This window comes from Mauremys reevesii, linkage group 7 (assembly GCF_016161935.1).
Source record: "Mauremys reevesii isolate NIE-2019 linkage group 7, ASM1616193v1, whole genome shotgun sequence".
Classification (NCBI taxonomy): Eukaryota; Metazoa; Chordata; order Testudines; family Geoemydidae; genus Mauremys; species Mauremys reevesii.
In genome coordinates this window covers 100,070,582-100,084,033 of record NC_052629.1, presented here as the reverse complement: position 1 = coordinate 100,084,033, position 13,452 = coordinate 100,070,582, and the positions used below count along the sequence as shown (strand labels likewise).

The 13,452-nt window shown below is 38.6% G+C and overlaps 1 long non-coding RNA gene across 1 annotated transcript; it reads right to left on the bottom strand.

Annotated features, from left to right (window-relative positions):
- Positions 1-701: 701 nt before the first annotated feature.
- On the bottom strand, positions 702-5,033 carry LOC120408905. The gene is made up of 3 exons (XR_005601003.1): positions 4,807-5,033; positions 3,370-3,442; positions 702-969 (listed from the first exon to the last, which is right to left on the bottom strand). It is a non-coding gene; the product is annotated as an uncharacterized LOC120408905 (long non-coding RNA).
- Positions 5,034-13,452: the final 8,419 nt, after the last annotated feature.

Genomic DNA, 13,452 nt, shown 5'->3' with positions numbered 1-13,452 from the left:
TAATGCTTTTGAGAAATTTTCAGCAGTCTGAACCCTGTTTATCTAAAAACTAGAAACCATATCTACACAAACTTGTGCTTGTGATTTATTTCCCATACAAAGCATTCCCATTAGGAAAGTATGTTTCTCAATTTGTTGACCTTTAAAAAAAGCTGAACAATCCAGGGGGAAATAAATAGTTTTTATTCTGCAGCCAAAGCTGAATTTCCTTCATGTGTGGACTCTTAGATAGGTGCTTTTAGCATTTTCATGCAATCATATGAGAGGTTCCTAATCAAGGACTGAAATCAAAGAAGGAAGCCTGTCTGTATATGGAGAACATCAAATTATCATAATCTTAGGCTCATTAAAAGAATAAAATACATTTTCCTAATCATTCTACTTAAGGGAAGCTGGCAAAAATGTAGATTTCCATGTTATTACCATGAACAATCAGTCTGACAAGTACAGACATTTGGAGTTTCAGCAACTGAATCAATCATTGGCATCATTTGGTGTGCAGTTTAAAAAGTGTCAACTGAAAAAAATGTAGTGGATAATAAAGTTACAACTAGCTGATAAAATATTAAATACAATATTACATTTATTAGTGACACTGGGACTCGTTCTTGAAAGACAAGGCATGCATTGTGAGACCACACTAATGTGATTCTCTCCAAATTTTATACTCCAATTCATAAAGTATAACAAAGCCCACTGAATCTAGTTCTAAAATTATCAATATGAGAATAATTATACGTTGGCATTGATATTGTATGTATAATTTCCACTTGTTTTTTGCTCTATATGATGAGGGTAGATAAGAGTCATACTTCCGAAATTTTGAAGCAGCAATGCTCATTAGCAGGTCCTTCCAACTTTTGGTTCTGGCCAAACAGAAGTGTTAACACACATTGTCACCTAAGAGCATATGGGCTCATCCGGTAAATGGTATCATGAAGCATCAGCCAGGGATTAAAGCATTGTAAACTGTGAGCAAAATAATGTTAGTGTTTTACTACATTTTAATACAGAACATATATAACTTTTGATATTTAATGTTAACTTTGGAGACATTAAGTACAAAGTATTATAAAAACCAGGCATATTTGGCTGAAAGTATATAGTATTATAGTTTATTTAAAATAAATTACGGTGTTCCTCATGTTTCTCCTTGTTCTACCATATCTTGAGAGCTTATTTCATACTTTTGTTTTATTTTAATTACAGTGCTTTTCAGTTGCATTATCCTGTGATCTGCTACAAGCAGCCAAACACCACTTACTGCTGTTAAGAGGAGGTTCTCTGTTACATCAAAGGATAATGCTGTTAGAGGTGAAAGATTAGTTGTATTAGCAATGAAAGCTTTTTCTTGCTATAATAGCTTTTACTGCCTAATGCAAATGGAAACATCAAACTCTATTTTAACATGATACTTATATTCTTCAACAACAAAATGCTACTTTTTGATACAGAACTAAAATAATGAGTGTTCAACAATGTCTCCAGAAATACTTGGCTGTGTCTCCCATCTCGCTCTGTAAAATGAAATCCAAATCTATGCCATGAATATTACTTTGTAACTCTACACACACAACCTCCCACCATTAGACTTTTAAGTCCGAGGCTAATAGCAGATCAGCAGTACTAGTACATGTTTCACTGGGATTTGGAAAAATCCTTTAAATAGATTTTTATTGGTTTTTAAGAACAAGGTTATTTTGTGTTAATAATGGCATACATTAGGCTTTAGATAATTGCTTTATGTAACTTAAAGTTTTGGCTTTCAGCTAAATAAACACTGTATGTGTTCACAGGTGTATTGTCCTCAAGGGCATTCTGCTTTTAGGGGTGGCAGCTGTTGCCAAGGTGTTGCTGATACAGCACTGTGTATAATTTATTGGAAACAGGTGCTGGGTTATGATGAAGATAGACAGGAAACTAAAGCAGACAACATGTTTAACCACCTTTAAAAAAGTTCAGGTTCAGAAAGACAATGTGTCTGAGATGTTTGGTGGATGTTGCCAGCATCTCAGTAAGAGTCTATAAGCTCCCACAAATTACTATAAGGAACAAATTGTACGTGAACTTCAGGAATCACTTCCTAATGAGTGCTGTACGTTACACTGCCACTTTTAATTGATTACAAGAAAAGTGTAGTTTGTGTAAGTCTAACAAAAATTACAAAATACTTTTCTAAGCTAATTGTTAAAAATTACTGTCAAATGAGGTAATATCTGTTAGATTTCCCTAGCCTATGTACATTGTATTAAGTATGTTTGTTAAAGTCTGTAATATTTCCCTTAAATACTGTACAGGGGTTTAATTGTGTACTTCAGTAGAAGCCCCTATTATTTAATAAATGAAGAATATAGACTATTAAACACAAATATGAAACTGTTTGACTCAAACTTACAGAAGCAAAGAAATTCAGAATTAAAGCTTCTGTGCCACCTGTAACTTGCCCCAAAGTATAAAATACATTCTGCAGGTGACTGAGATGAATGTGCTACTATGCTGTGTATACATGGTGCAATAGATCAGCACAATAGGGTAAGTTAGCAATGGAGCAGTGGCCTGATCCAAAGCACATTGAAATCAATGAAAAAACTCTCACTGACCTTGGTGCCTTTGGATCAGATCCCAGGAGAATAAATGAACTTCTTTATTTTGTGTGGCCAACTTAAGCCATCACGGTTACTTAAACGTTGCTTTTTCATGTCTTACTTTCCTTTGCTTTTATTGTAATTTTAATACAACTTTTGTAACAATAAAAAACATTCAATAGGAGTGCATGAGACTGTTTATTCATGGATAAAAGTTTGCATATTTTAGCAAGTAATCTGCAGTTTAATCTTCACTCTCTATAAGATACATGTGCAGTAAATATGCATACTAAATATTTTTTAAAGAAGTTGATAAAGTATGTGCACAGTTTTTAAACCTCAAAACTTAAATATCTTGGTGATTTACATTCAAAAAAATACCCAAAGGCATTAGACCACATTATGGACTAATGGTCTGCCAAATTTCATTTTTTTTAAAATGTTTGAGTTACTATATCTGAGTGTAAAAAAGGCAATTGAAACAACAAAATTTGGTAAGAAAATATTGACCCGAGGCTGAGACCTTGTATGCCAAAAATGTTGACAAAACTTTATACCAACCCTAGCGGGCATGTCCTGTTTAATATCTGCAGTGTATGGAAAAAGCATTGACAATTTAATGCTTGTATTAATTTGAAAGAATTTTATGCAGTGGGTAGAAGCTTTACATTACCATTCCTAATCTATACCAGCCTTCTTTTTCTTTCTCAAAGGATAAGTGACTTACAGTGCTGGAAAAAAATACAAGTTCTGTTGAACCAGTACCCCACCAAAAGCCTCCTACCTGACCTGGAAGGATCACCCATTCTAGGTGAGAAACAAATCAGTTTTCATGCTCTTTCAGTCCTGGATTTCTCCTTGACACAGATTTAGCACAGGAAAGCAAATAGTTAGTGTAAAAATAAACTTTTTTATTTAAAAAAAGTATATAGAGAACCTTTATTTATAGTGAAACCCATTCAAATAAATACTCAGTTAACAAACTTATGCTTTATAATGTTACATACTGTACCAAGTGATGAAATACAACGCCACAAAACAAGTGGTGAAATCTGATGATTGATTATCAGGCCTGTCAAACAAAACTCGCACCAGCTAATGATAATATTTTGTGATGAAAGTCTAATTATGTTCATACCCAATAAGTAAATAAGAATCAAGAATCAATTGCCTCTCTAGCCTAAAGCTTTGCATTTTAGAGAACTACTCTCTAGTGGCAAATTGTACTGAGAAATGTGGTGGTTTGAGTATATACAACATGGGAGTCTGAACTGAGGCTATCAAGCTGCTGGTGGAGCATGTTTTACGAGGCTATGTTACGGTCATGTTACATGCAGTAGAAGGGAATTGTGATGGAGCTGCGTGTCATAGCCACATGTGAACAAGAAAAGAATAGTTATGTTCTGATGATTAAAGAGGCCACAGCTTGATTACTATACAAACAAAAACAAACTAGACCCACAGGCTAAGTGAGCTGGCAGCTGATGAAAGGAGAGAGGCAAGGACAGTCCTTTTCTCATCGCTGGCCTCAGTCCTTTCAGAACACATTCACCACTTACGGGGGCATGATGTCCCTAAGCTGTCCTCTAACCTATAAACTAAGGATACTGTAGCTTGTAACAAGGCTTGTTTATGACTAGCTACTGTTCTTGGATCACAAAACTCCACACATATAGGCTGCCTGTATCTGCTGACACATCCCATGTCTACTCCAGATAGTGTGTTTACGATTTATTAACAATATTATATACCTTAATTCCCAACCTTGGGAAAACGATGGCTGCCAATCACCCACTTCTTGCCTCCACAATCAGTGAGGAGACTGTTTTAACCTTTACTACCAGGGCACTTCATCCTCAGCCTAAAAGCTATGATCCTATTTATCAAATGGGTAAAGGTTAAAACATGGATTGTGCTCTGCTGCACCAAACCCACACAACATATTGTGGGGTACCTGAACAATGTAAATGGAATCCCTCAGGAGACACTAAATCTATAAATCTGACATCCTCACAAAAGCTTGTGGCAGGCATGTCAATCTCTCTAAGGTGGTAAATGTAATCAACTCTTTTATGATTGATGGCTGTGAGGGAGAAATTTCTAGGTGGAGTAGAACTGAGGTTACTTCTGCCCAACCCTCCTTTATTATCACTGATCCTGGAGCTTCCAACCACTGTTCATGTCTGAGAGAGACGAATGAAACTGGCCTGTGAAAGCCTACCTGGAAACATAGGCAGGTGCCATTGACCTGAAGTGACAGAAGGGGTCCTCCCTGGCAGTCCCTGAAATACTTTTCTGGTTGTAGGGTTGAAACAGGGTTTTCTTAGAATCCATTTCCTGCAAAGTTACAAACTAAGGTAAACAATTTGCTGAACAACTTTGCAGGTTTTATTTTCTAGGTTTGGTTCTCTTATTCAGCAATTCCCTAGGAATCAATCTGAATTTATTTCAAAGCTTCATTTAGACTTTTTAAGTAATCTGAATGTTAAATAATGTTTATACAACACACAGCAATCTCAGTAATTCAGTGACATAATTATGGGAAATAATAAACAAAGTATTAAACTCTGAAGTGCCCCATACCTGTAACTTCCAAGGTCATTTAGCACAGCCCCATTCCCTCTAATTACATGGTATGACTGTACATTAAGTGGTAAGGTCATATGAAAAGTGCTTCATATGAAGTAATATGAAACTCTTAATTTGTGGCCCTTAAGATATCATTGACATATGTGTCATATTAAATATATATATTAGTTCCTTTTCTCTTTTTCTTTTTTTAAATCCTAAGGAAATTAAATGAATAAAAAAGCCCTCTTAGTGCAGGTTTAAAGTTATAAAGTTATCTAGAAAACAGTCAAGAAATTCAAAGTGTAAAATGGAGGGAGTGGGGACTGTACAGGACAGGAATAGAAGGAGGGCTGGGGCAGGGCGAAGGGGGATGCACAACATCCCACTCCTTTTCAAGCCTTGGAGAAGTAAATAGAACCTGAGGCAACCGTAACTTTTTCATGCATCACCTCTGCCTGCACAGCCTCCTTTAAAGGGGGATTCCAGAGATTGGTGGAAGCATTGTCACATGGTTTTACTGGAGCCATGCTGATATGGAGTCAGGAGAGAACCACAGGAGGCTGGGAGTCAGATAGGAGGCACAGGGTCACTATGTATATCGGACAGGGTCTTCATATGGCTCACACAGGATCTAGGTTTGCCCTGTGCTTTTATGGCAATAAATCTGAGACATATTGTGGAGCAGGGTACTGAATGATGTGGCAGTGTTCTTATTAAGGCACAGAGAGCTTTTATTTAACAGTTATTTTAATTCAGGCACTATATAACCCAGAAAAGAGATCCTGCTGTAAGCTGCTACCTGCCACCATCCTATTTCCCGCCCTAGAATTCAAAGCCCTGCCGTTCCAAATGGAAGATGGCCTTTGGTCTCTGCCACCTCCCCCACATCCTTACATAAAACAGCTGCTCCCACAAATGGCTCAAGAGCTTGGTGCTGATAAATCTCAGAGCCTTTCATTCTAGTTCATCGGACTGAAGCCAGGCGAGTTGTTAGTGAGGGAAAGTCATTACCTTATGACAGTTCTTCAGTAGCTTACGATTTGAAATGGCTTGGTGTCTCAGTGAGGGTTCCTGGTGACTAAGTATTGCCATCAAAACTGAAATCCAAGGATGGAATGGGCCAGAATAAGCTACCTTCTCGTTTCCTCCCTTCATAGCTGGGTTGAAACAGATCGGTGAGATACTGTGAGAAAGCCTACAGTACTGCTGCTCACGTTGAACTTTTGTTATGCATAAGTGGACTGTAGTATCTGAGTCTGACGATCTACCTCTCGCAAGCACTAAATTCATTAAAAGAAAAACTAGTATATATTGTAAAACTATCACCATCATTATTTTTTCACTGATTTGTGTTTCTTTAGGGTAGATCAGCTCAAATTACTGCATTATCATTATTTTTATTACTATAATTATATATTTACTTGTATTGTGGTAATACCTAAGATCCCCAGTCATGGGCCAGGATCCTATTGTGCTAGGCACTCTACAAATACAGAACAAAAACATGGTTTTTGACCCCAAAAGCTTACAATCTAAGACTAAGACAAGAGAAGTGGATACAGAGGCACAAACAGTACAAGGAAACAATTTCGGTTTTTAATTTTTTTTCTTTTAGTACTTGAAGAAATACTCTAACTCATGGTAACAAACCTATTTCACAATTTCAAAATAAGGATGGAAACATAATATAAAAATGCCAGGAATTTGTGACCAGGATTGGATTGTTTCACATACCACATCATATTAACCAACTATGCATGAATTTAACTGTCAGTGGCTAATCTCAGAATTTTGTGACTAGGAGAAGAATCAGGCACGTTCATGGTAGCATGAGAGCAGCAGTTGCCCATTTGCCTCTAGGGTCTCATGCCAAGAGTCATAAAGCTGAAGCATGACAAACTATAGACATTTCTGAAGAGTGAGAAAATAGGTAGTCATGAACTAACGCCTGGAAATAAAGGAAAAGTCAGTCAGCAGAGAATGCATTGATAATGTGACACCACATAAAAAGCAGGCTTTATGATTAGCAACACAAAGCAAGAAGTATGGGCTCCAGAATCTGCCAGGATTTTAATTAAGGTTACTAAATAATACACATTTATTTCAGTGATTACAACATTTATTTGTTTGAGTCCCAATCCCTTTGGCTTCACTGCATGACACTGCTGTGGAACAGAGGGGCATTTTTTGGAAGCATCAGTGCTTGAAAGTGATGTGCCAACTTCACGGGACAATACTGGAGGTATATTTTACCCCATATAGTGGTAATGTTATGCTGCAGCCAAATGGGAATGAACAAAGATGCCATAGATAGGACCTTAAAAAACCAAGGTCAAGTCTGTCTCCAAGGGGACTGAAAACCCAATGGCATATTTCATAAGATTAAGCGTGTTACTATGGTCTTCCAGGCAAAAAATTGCCTCATCTCACTCTTAAGCTATAGGCTGTGCCATTTGCCTTCAGCTCAGTGGTGTTACGCGTTTATTGTAAACTACTTGTGAATTTAAATCGAAGTTTTCAAATGTGGAAGATATGAGGCTAACTTTCCTCATGTTGCTTTTAAAATCCCAAAATGTATGTGTAGTTTGTACAATATTTTAAGATTCTCCAGAATGAAAGATGTTGTATAAATGTCAGATTTCTGATTATTATTATACATATATGTGTCTTATTAGTTAATACTTGGAGGAAAGAGGGGCTGTTTTCCTCCATCATGATCCAAGAATAAGTTCCTCATGTCCAACCATCTGTTGGCACAGTGCTCTGCTAAATATAGGAATAGTCCTTCCTGATGGACATAAAAGTCACACAAAATGCCTGCACCTTTTGTTTTGTTTTTTTAAAAAAGCCAGATTTTGTGAAAGTCAGTGAATTTTGGGCCCTGTTTTACTCTGGCTGTTTGCGTGTGCACAAAATTACTGTGTGTTATGGATTGGATTAAACCTTGTTGAAACTGGTGAGTGTAGCAGTGACCCTCCTTTTGGGATCCCTGTAAGAAACAATTAAGCTTTTTATAGATGTAAGTGGCTGAAACAATAGGAGCCTCCACCTAAAAACACAGGCACATGTGGGCAGAGAGGTTTCACTGGCTATTGTTTGGTTGGAGGTGTGTTTGTCTATGAAAGAAGCAGCAGACGACCAATGAAGCGGAGAGAGAGAGGGCAGCAAGGAAGAACCAGACACAGTCACAGAGCATTGGTAGGGACACCCTGAGAAAAAGGTGAGAGAGACAGAGAGTTCTTGGGCTACGTGCTGGCTTGAAAGGGACTTGGAACTGTGAGCAAAGGAAGTGTCTCTTGTTGCTTGACTCTTCTTGTGTTCAGGGAAACGGGACGTTATGTATATTCTCTCTGTAACAAACAGGATTGCAGCAAAGAAATACTTGACTCTATCACTAATATCTCCTCCTAACTGAAACAACCCACACAACCCTGAAAGTTAGCTAACTACTTGGGTCAAAAAAGGGGTAAGAATAGTTTGATTTCATGAATATTTTTGCCTCAAAATATTTGCAAACTGAAAATTCACGCTAACTTTACTTGAAAAGCAATAAAGATATTCAATCAATATCTTTATTGGAATGAATACCTGAAGGGAGACTTCCTGAAAGGTTTCCATGGGGGGTTATCACATGGGTTGGATTTAATTTGTGGCATAAATCGGTGCAAACCTCATTGAAGGCAACAGGATTTTCACCTGCTTATTCCTTGGCTTAATTTACCCATCAATGCTTAAGACTTTTAAAGAAGGAATCACATTTCAAAAGCTGAACTTCCTGCAAGTATGTTATCTTAAAATAGTTTAATGTACTAATCCAGACAATCCCTAGACATGTTGGTACCTATCTGGAGCTGGATACAGTGGGCTGTGGGTTTTCTTTTCTTTTTTTTCTTTTCTTTTCTTTGAGGGACAGCCCCAAACACATTTTGTTACCAAGGGATTTGAATCTGTTTGGAGTGGAATTAAGGCACACAAGTTTTGCTTAGCTTTTGGGAACAGCTTATGTGTGCAAATAGCCTGACTAACATTTTGACCAGAGCTGCTTTGCTGAGTTTTTGAAATCTTGTGCTGTGCTTCTATTTTTGCTCTTTCAGCTACAGCATTGGTAGGAACTATATGCACATTATATATAAAAAAAGGCTAGTAAAGAATAGCTTTAGTCTGCATCAACTCATTTTTCTGCTACAAAAACCTACCCCACAAGTTCTAACCCTTCTCATCTGCTGAGATAAAGCTAGGGCACATATGCCCAGGTGTTAAAAATGTCAATTTTTTCAGAGGATCAGTCCAGGTAACCCTAGATTTCACACCTAAACTCTCAGAAGTGGAAAAACTGAGCTAGAAATGTGGCGGGATTCAGGAATATGATGTGTAAAGATACATTCTGCTACCACCAAGTCAGAAACATTGCAAGTATGGTTTCTCTGAGAACCGAGAAAGAAGAGACTGCCATGAAAATAAAAAAGCATGGGAAAAAAAGAACTTCAAAACCCTGCTATTAGAGTTCATTCCAAGTTGTGAATGGTGTTTCAGGTCACTGGTTTTTGTTTTATCTGGAGGAGTTCACCTGTCCTACGGAAAAGGTGCTCAATTGTGCAAAATAGCCACATTTTTAAGCAGATTTGCTCCTGAGCTCTGCTGTTGATAATAGGATAGATAACAGTGATTTGCTCCACTCTTTTGTTCAGGTAGAATCAATAAGACATATCTAACATAACTGTATTTTTGTACTGGGTAATTTAAGGTATGCACCAGTGCAGTCAAGTCTTTGATGTCTTGAATCTGAGACAGGTAGAGGGGAATCTAGAAATCTGGAAACTTGAAAAACTGATAATTTCCTGCTGAGCTATCGGAACCTTAATGTTCACTAAATACAGAAAACTTGAACACCACAAAGACACTTCCAGCTATTTTAAGTTGAGAATCCTTCTGGAGAGATCCAGAGATCTACAGCTTGCTGTGTGATCTTAATATACACAGCTCGGTTTAATCACTCACTCTTGCATCATGCTAATTGTAGGATTTTCTGCACTTTTTAGTCCCTACGGACTGTTCTGCTGACAGGAGATTTCTGGAACACTGCACACTCCAGCCACATCCTCCTAACCTAGGGAAAGCAAGTGGCAAAGCTATGGTTATGTACCACGGGGAATGCCCTATGCCAGGAGACCCCAAAGCTATTAGGGGAGTTAAAGGGCTGTTTCTTGTTGCTTGAGGATGGCAAAATAGCTGGACAAAAAGCTGACAATCTGGCCCACTCTTTAAAAATTATTTTGCTTATAAACATATGCTCTGCTTTTCTCTTCTCTCAACTGTATGATGTTTGAAAACAAGATTTTTAATTCTTAAAAGCTGAGTTCTGCTCTCAGATACATGTATGTAGCTCTCATTGATTTCAGTGAGAATTTCCAGGTCTGGTTGACACATACTTGGGGTCTTCTGCATAGTCAATCAATTGGTTCCCTAATCTGTAAAACTGAAGGTCCAGCATGCCACCTTCTTTCTGCCACCTAACCCAAATTTCATTCATGCCAGGGAAGGAGATGACAGGGAATGAGATGATGCTACTTCCACAGAAAACAGGAAAAAGAGGCAAGCAGCCTCCAACGGACAGGAAAAGAAAGCACCGATGAGCCTCAAAGGGAGTGGGACAGCAATCTCCAGGAGAGAGCAGCGGAAGACATCTGAAAAGGCAGAGGGAGAAGTGCCCAAATAGGAGTGGGTATGGAAAGTGGTGCATGAAAATAGTTCCATTATTTTTTTCTCCTTACTATGACCCCAACCAAACTCCATTCTTACAGAATGTTACCTTGAGGGAGGAAGAAACCTCGTGATCCCCAGAGTTCGCTGGTTGGGTCCTTTGCATCACTGTATTGTTGTTGCCGAGCTCCTGGAGCTCTTTATAAACCAGCCATGCAGTCTGGGGTTTAACTTGGCAGTACTCGAGATTCCTGGTGAAATCAACTGAACAGTTACCACAGCGTCCATCCACCCGTCAGGAAAAAGTCCCCACATGCCAAAAATCACGGCTATATAGTTGAAAAACAAGAAAATCATGGACTCCATGCCACCCATGACTGATGAGACAAAAATGCAGCTTTAGCTATGATTCTCCACAATTAAACTTTCCAAGGTCTGGCTGCTGCCTGAAAAACCTCAGCCCACTCTTCTTTTCCACTGGATTTGGAATGGATTTAATCATTTAAGGGTGATATTCCTTTGATACAGTCCATTGTTAAATAAAACTTTAAACAGACACACTAGGGATTCTGGGAAGAGGCAATTAAGTTGATGATGTGATAATTTTTGTTTGTGACTTACCCTAAGGGACTGTTAGAAACCTGCATCGTACAGTACATTATAAACTGCAAAAAGAGAACAATAGCATTCTCAATTTGCTCTGTTGTTTTCCTACTTGGATTAGACAGTGGTTTTGTACTTGTTATCTAAAAACAGTTAGATAGAGAGTCTAAACAATGAAGAGCTTGGATTTTTCCAATCAGTCCTAGGAAAGAAACCTGAACATATGCGAATACTATTGCCATCCAGTCATTTTGTAGCAGTTTTATGTAGTGTACGGTAAATATTCAACACGAAATTCCAATAACACTCTGCATATTCATAAACACTTTGCATAGTCATAAACATATTGATTCAGATTTACTCCAGCATGAGCAAAATGTCCTGTTAGCAGAAAGTCTAACATGAAACCAAGTTGTAGTGGCATAAAGCAACTATACCCCACCTTATACCAGTGAACTTTGAGTACAGCACTGAGTGGGACGGGGTAGTCAGGGGCTGTATAGATGTGATAACTCTCCATAGAAGACTTCTTAGAGGGTGGGGAGAGTGAAAGGGAGGAATTCCGTCCCTGGATAGTTGACTTAGTTGGTGCAGGGAGGTGTAGTGCATGTTCCCTTTGCAAACTTTAATAAATATGGCTATGTGATGAGGTGTCCACCCCACATTCACCCAGAAAGAGTTAATGGAGGCCAGACTGGGCCAATTAACCTGCTAGGCTGAGGGCTGAAAGCATTTATTAAAAGAAGCTCACCGGCTACTGGGGAAGTGGCACCAGTGGGGCAGTGCATAGGAAGACTGTTTGAGCCTGTTTGGGAGAAAAGATTCCCCATCCCACCTAACCCCCACCCCGGAGGGCTGAGTCATGAAGAGGCTGCAGCAGCTTCTGGAGCAAGAGCGGGGCTGCAGATAAAGAGAGCATTGGCCTGACCTAGCTACCCTCCAGAATGGCCAGGAGGCTGCGCCATCCAGCTGTGAGTAGAGCAACCCATCACAGGCTAATACATATATATATCATATGCCTCTCTGGAAATGTCTACGCTTCAATCAGAGGTGTGACTGAAGCACATGTAGACATATCTGAGCTAGCTTTGATCTAGCTAGTTTGAATAACAATAACACTGAAGCTATGGCAGCTCAAGTAGGACCAGAAGCTAGCAGCTCAAGTACATACCTAAGGTTCCAGGTAGGCTTGATTATGTATACATGCAGACATATAAGCATCATGGGCTTTTAAAAGCATCTTATCTGAGCTCTACTGCAGATCCATAGCATATTCTGCATTTGTTCTCTGTCCAGCACTTCCACTGATAGCCATGGGAGTTCAACCTATGGAATAAGTATAAAATATGCAATTGAGGAGCCCAATCTTGCTCTCATTGATTTTCATAGGAACAGGATTACATAAGAACATAAAAACAGTCATATTGAGTCAGAACAAAGGTCCATCTAGCCCAGTGTCCTGTCTTCTGACAGTGGCAAATGACAGATGGCTTTGGCCTGAAATCTGCACTGCAGATCAGAGACAAAAATTCTTAAAGAGACTTGCTTAAAATCATATTTTGTATGTATTGTCCTTTATAGATATCCAAAGTACTACATGCAATGAGCTACTAATTAACTTAGTTATGGTGTAGAGAGATCACTAGCTAGATTGGTATTAGGATCAGTATCAATGAAAGTTGGGGGGAGAAAGTGTATTTTCATTTTCAGAAATGTTCAGCACAAAACATATTTTTAAAATCACAAGTGAGAGCTCTGTGATCCCAGTGCAAACAGATGGGAACTTGGAGATATCCCACACAGCTTAATTCATGAGAAAAATCTATAGGAGAATATAAAACGGGGTCAAGAGGAGTCATTTTTCTGTTTTTTGAAGGCAGTTTGGGTGGGTGTCTGGATGAATGAACAAGCTCTGAGAACATGTAAGAAAGTCTTTTTCTTTCATTCCACCTGATCCACATGCATTTGCTCTTCCGCTCACAAGAACTGAAAA